At 48.7% G+C, this 6000-nt stretch overlaps 1 protein-coding gene across 1 annotated transcript in view; it reads left to right on the top strand.

Moving 5' to 3' along the window:
- The first annotated feature begins 1466 nt into the window (after positions 1-1466).
- The window catches only part of TMEM51 (transmembrane protein 51), a 26605-nt gene continuing 22071 nt past the window's right edge, over positions 1467-6000 (top strand). The window contains exon 1 of the mRNA XM_081201656.1: positions 1467-1626. The gene's annotated coding sequence lies outside the window, so the exon portion shown is untranslated. The remainder of the gene's footprint in view (positions 1627-6000) is intronic.

Here is a 6000-nt window from a genome sequence, read left to right as displayed (position 1 = left end):
TTTGTAAGCCATTCTTTTTTGCTTGGAATCTCTTCCTCTTTCCATTTCTGCACGCATAGAGTTCTGGATGCAGTTGTTGCATACCTGGTTGTCAGCAGGGAGAGTGATGAGTAAAAGGATGTCTCTATGACAGAGCAGGTGGGGTGAGAGGGCACTTTGGAGAGTGAGACACGAACGCAGAGGGCGTATTCAGGAAGAAGAATTACTTCCAGCTTTCCACCCGTGATTATATAGGGGAAGGTACACGGCCAACTGCGAAAGCACCCGCTTTGCATGCAGTGGGGCCTGGGTTCGATTTCTGTCACCTCCAGCAGCAGGAAATCTCTCCCCTGGGTTCACCTAGTTCAGTACAGTGGTACCTCGGGTTAAGAACTTAATTCGTTCCGGAGGTCCGTTCTTAACCTGAAACTGTTCTTAACCTGAGGTACCACTTTAGCTAATGGGGCCTCCTGCTGCTGCCATGCCGCCGCCGTGCAATTTCCTGAAGCAAAGTTCTTAACCCGAGGTATCACTGTTTTCTGATCTTCTATGAAGCTGAGGGGTGGGTCCCAATGAGCAGCACCCTTCAACTATAGACTGCCTCTGAAGCTGGGGGCTCAATTTTAGCTAACCATTCCCAAACATGAGTCAATCTTTTCCAGGGCTAGATTTGTTTTCCTTCTGATGTACTGGAATACTGGGCAGCGGGGGGGGGGTTGGGGGGGTTGGAGCAATAGGAAGAGGAATACGTGGGTGCCCCAGGTCGCCCAGTGAGTGTCAGGGTCAAGTGGGGATTTCAGCAACTGTTCTTCAGAAGCCTTTCTGCCTCTAGCATAGACATTGTGACTAGAAGTCACTCACAGGCTCTGTGGATTTATCTAATCCTCTCTTTTTTCCCCTTTAAAAAAAATATTTTTATTGAACAAATTTAACAAATCAAATTATAAATCAATAATCAATAATGTCTAATCCTCTTTTAAAACCATCCAACTTGGTGGCCACCACTGCTTCATGTGAGAGTGAGTTCCATAGGCTAACTCTGCACTGTGAAGAAGTACACATTGTTTTCTCTGCCTTTCAGCATCCCGCTTCGTGGGATGTCCCCGAGTTCTAGTCCAACCAGATCGGCAGGGGCGCAGGATTATTCGGCAGAGGTGGGATCCTTTCATAGCTGTCAACTTTCCCCTTTTCTTGCGAGGAATCCTATTCGGAATAAGGGAATTTCCCTTTAAAAAAGGGAAACGTTGACAGCTATGGATCCTTTGGCCCTCGAGAAGCTCTTGGACTTCGTCACTGGCCAGGCTGGCGACTGGGGCTGATGGGAGTTGTAAGCCGGGAGGGACCCCGCTCCCGCTTCCCCATTCCTGAGCTTAGGGAAGGCTGCGTCGAGCGTTGGCGCAGCTGCCTACCCGCCTGCTCCCTACAAGCTGCTCAGCTGGGCGCAAGAGTCGACCGGAGGCTTTAGGACCCGACCGGCCCGCGGCTGCTTCCGCCAGTGCTGGACGAGCGCGGGAGGGCAGGGCGCTGGAGCCGGGGGCGGCCACCGCGGGCGTGACGCTCAGCCACCCCCACAGAGAAGGACGGAGCGCGCTCGGAGCCTTCCGGGAACCATGCGCGGACGCCGGCGGGGCGCAGCTCAGCGCGCAGGTGAGCTCAGCTCAGCGGGACCCCCTCCCTAAGCAAACCCGCCCCTCGTGGGGGTGGGCAGTGAGAGCCCCTTCCCCACGCTCGACGGGGGCTCCCCCCCATATCCGCGGTGGGGATTTCTGTGATGGGGCCGCTTCAGTGTTGTCCGGGGTTCCGGCGTGCGCTTTCTGACGATGGGGAGACTCAGAAATGCCGACGTGGTGGGGTGTTCAGCGCCTGGTGCGCTGCCACCCTCTGCGTGTCTCCCTAGTATGAACCATGGAGAGTGTGTGTGCGCGTGTTTAAGTGAGAGACGTTGCAGCCTTACCCGCCGTCGGGTTGATCGTATATTAATTAAAAGTCTGCGCTTTGCTCTTTTGAAGAGAGGGAACCATTGAGGACGGGCTGGGCTGGGCACTGCGGGGCGAGGCAGGTGGCGCGAAACCACTTGCTGGCCGCTGGGGTCCGGCTTCTCTGCTTCTCCCCGAGGCCCTAATCCGAGGCCGATCCATAGCTGCTTCCCCTTTTTTAAGGGGAATTCCATTATTCCGAATAGGATTCCTCGCAAGAAAAAGGAAAAGTTGACAGCTATGGCCGATCCCTCGCTTTGCCAGGGAGTGGCGACGCTGTGCGTGCCTTCGACTCCTCGTTTTCTCTCCTCTTGAAAAAGCCCCGGACTCGCGTTTTCTTCGGCGAGGGGCTGGGGGAGGACAAGCCCCACACCTAGCAAACTGGACTTGGGGCCTGCGTGTAAGTGTGTCTGTTGGAGACTCAGTGAGGCATCCTCCCTGCTTAAGGAACGCGGTTAGGATGGCAGCTTTCCTGCCTTCCGAAAATGCGCGCGCATGCAAAGTTGCGGTGCTGCTTTTTTTTTCCTCTTCTCGTTTTCCTCCCCTTCCTCCTTTCTTTCCACCCTTCCTGCAGCATCTTCGTTTCCGGGAGGGAGCCCTGCCTCTTCCCCGCTTCCTCTTCTCTCTCTCTTCTTGGCATTTGCAGGACTTTGCCCAGGCGGGAGCTTTGCTCCCAACTGTTGCGTCGCGGATCTTGGAGGCTGCCCTTACACGCCCGATCTTTGGAGGGAAGGCAGTTTTGCAGACGCGCACACAAATATCTTTTGCATTTGATTCTGAATGACTGGAAACCTCTAGATACTGATGATTTCTTTATTTTTGGGCATGTAGAGAGTGCCCAGAATCACAGCAGAGTTTGAGCAGCTTTGAGCTTGACTCTTTAGGCCACTGATTTTTAAGTACAGTAGCGGTTACTTTTAACCTGATGTTTTGGACCACAACTCCCATCATCCTCAGCTGGCAGAGCTGATGGGTGTTGTCCACAAAAACATCTGGTTTTGGAGAGCCTTATATAGTGCGAAATGTTTTTTAACTGGGCTTGTTGTATTGTTAGTTGGATTTTTATATCTGATGTACCTTGGGATTGCTTGCTTTGCAAAAAGTGGGTGAAAATGAGTACGTAATAGTATTATTACCAGATGCAAAGGGGGACATTCGTTTGCCTTCAGACCTGTAAACTTTGGCTGCAAGAGACGCTGCATTAGCTAAAACTTGGTTGTCATAGAGTTATTTCCCGTGATCCCTTCTTGTCCTCACAACCTCCCTGTAAGGTGGGCTAGGTCGAGAGATGGAGGCTGAACCAAAGTCACCCCTGAACTCTGAAGCTGAGCGGAGATTGCAGCTCAGGGTTCTACACTGCCAGCCTCCTGGGACCTTCTCAACATGGTTGGACTCGTGACTCCCACCATCCCTGATCAAGTGGGCATCCCAGTTAGGGGCTGATGAGAGTTGTGTTATTACAACATATGGAAGGCCACAGGCTTTCTCCTCCATTCTGATTGGCATTCACTTTCCCACACAGTTCTTAAGCCTTCCAGAAGAGTGGCTGTCGTAACAAAGACAGAGCCTTGCGGCACTTTTGATAGTGTAGCAGATTTGTGTGTGTGTGTCATCAACTTCTGTGGACTAGCATCCAAGTGATCAAGTGCATGGCTAGCCTCGGTTCTTTCTCACACGCAGGTGCACTCAGGATGAGGGGCCAAATGGCTTTGGAAATGCAAGATGCACAATTTCTTTGGCAGGGAGGGGGATGGAATTCAAAACATATGGAAGGCAGCTCAAGTCAATAAGCCACACTGACTCTCCACATCTGCAGTCTGTGGCAAATGTAGACCAAGTTCGAATGTATGTACTGATCACTCGCAATAGGGGCGTTACAGCATCACCAAAGGCCCAGGCTTTGGTTTGCTGATTTAACGCCCTGCGGTGGGAGAGAGAACCTAGGTTCCTATTGCGTCCTAGATGAATATAATCAAACCTGCAGAAAAGTTATAACTGAGCAATTATGGGAGTGGGTGTACTTACTGCAACAGTTAAGGACAGTGGTAAAGACCTTGTAAGCACTGGGTTAGGTTTTTTTTCTCAACATCCTCCAGAAGTTAGTCTAAAGCAGAGGAGGGAGACCTCAGGTCTGTCATCAAAGTCTTTCTGTCTAGTCCTCGGACTCTGCAGACCACTCCCCACATACACACCTGAGTAGTTCGCACCCACCTTGAGTGTTTCTGCCTGGGCGAAATGTATCCTCAAACTTTCATAATGCCCTCTTGCTCCTTTATTGATTTTACAGTAAAGAGAATTTTCCTAAGAAGGGAGTTGCATTAATAATCTGCTCCTGAGGGAAGATAATAGTTTTATTTTGTTCTATTTTCATAATTCTGTTTTATTATTTTTATGTTGTATTTTCCTGTACCACTTAAGAGTTTTAAAAATATCAAGTGGCTCAGAAATGTTTTAAAGCAGTTGTTCCCAAACATTTTTGAGGCACTGCCCCCTCGGTTCCATAAACTCATTCCCAGTGCCCCCTACCCTATTGAAAGTATTGTTAAGAAAAGCCGTTTGCATGACCCACTAAGGAGGATAATAACACAATAAAATTCAGAAATCCTATTAAAACTATCTTATTTAATTAATTCAACAACACCGATGAACTTGCTCCAATGATACCAACTTTTCAAAGTCTCATGGTCAATTAGCAAGAGTCTTACTACGTTTAGTAACTACAGTGGTACCTCCAATTGCGAACAGGATCCGCTCCAGAGGTCCGGCCGTATCCCGAAGTTTTCGCAACCGGAGAGACCGCTTTGCACATGCGCGAGCAGCGAAACACTTCCAGGTTTGCTGCTTTTGCAACCCAAAGTTAACATTACCTGAGGATAATGTAACCCGAGGTTCCACTGTACTTCACTGTTTTGTAAATTCTTAATACGATGCGTGGGCTTAATGAAGTGATACCAGTTTCTCTGCTTTAAAGTCACGTAGCAGGAATCTTAAACCACCATGTTTGGTAATCTGGAGTTGATTTATTTGCTTGGAGAGAAGTTGGACAACCACACTAAAACCACGTTCCAACAAATTGGATGTTGAAAATGCAACAAGAAGCTTCTGAACCACTTTTCATAGTGCAGGATAGCAGATCAGAAATTTCCTTCTGTACCCAGAACTATTGGTATGATTTCTTACAACTTTGGCTTCAGCTCAATGTCACTTTGTAGCTCAGTTTTTTGTCCACTGCCCCAGCTCCACTACATCCCAATGCAATGCTGTGGCGTTTAATTCTCCTAAAAAAGCTAAAGTAGTATTGGAAGCATTAACAGGAACGTGGTTCAAGGTCTGTTCCTGAGTTAAGGTTCACTTAAGAATTTATATTAGATTTCCGTACTGGTCGAGCACAAAGGAAATTTTTGAGGTTCCCATGACAATTATTGGGGGCGGGGGTTAACTTATACATAAATCATTACATTACTTGCCACAACAATATAAAGATCATATACCCAATGGGTGGGGTATAAATAATAAAATTATCAACTTCATCAAAGTTCAAAAGCCTCTGGTTTTCACTGCTGGTCTCCCCCCATCCCACCCCCGTGCTGGATCACAGACCCAAAGAAAAACCACTTTGTCAATATGGCTTTTAGCATATTATTACATATTAACTTTCACCAGCAGCCTGTTTTCGGAGCGGGACTGAATGATTGAATCATAGAACTGTAGAGTTGGAAGGGGTCCCAAGGGCCATCTAGTCCAACCCCCCTGCAATCCAAGAATCTAGAGGGCCACGTTTGCCTTAAAGGTCTGAAATGCCTCACCTCTGACTTAGTGTTATGTGCCCCTACACAGTTCCTGAGACAATTTCAACCATGCACTGGTTGGAATTGGACCTGCATCTCTCCTTGTAGTAAGGTGGCAATCATGAGTGTGGCCTCCTACAGACAGGTGATCATGTAGCAGCATCCTGGCGAGCCAGTGGGGCAGCAACAGTTGTCAAAATTTGTAGGGAAGCTGCGCTCTCTCTGTTGCTAGGACCAGGCGTGTTCTGCATCAAGTT

The sequence above is a fragment of the Podarcis bocagei genome (genome assembly GCF_964188305.1).
Source record: "Podarcis bocagei genome assembly, chromosome: 7".
NCBI classification, from domain to species: domain Eukaryota; kingdom Metazoa; phylum Chordata; class Lepidosauria; order Squamata; family Lacertidae; genus Podarcis; species Podarcis bocagei.
This window is presented reverse-complemented; position numbering and strand designations above follow the sequence as displayed.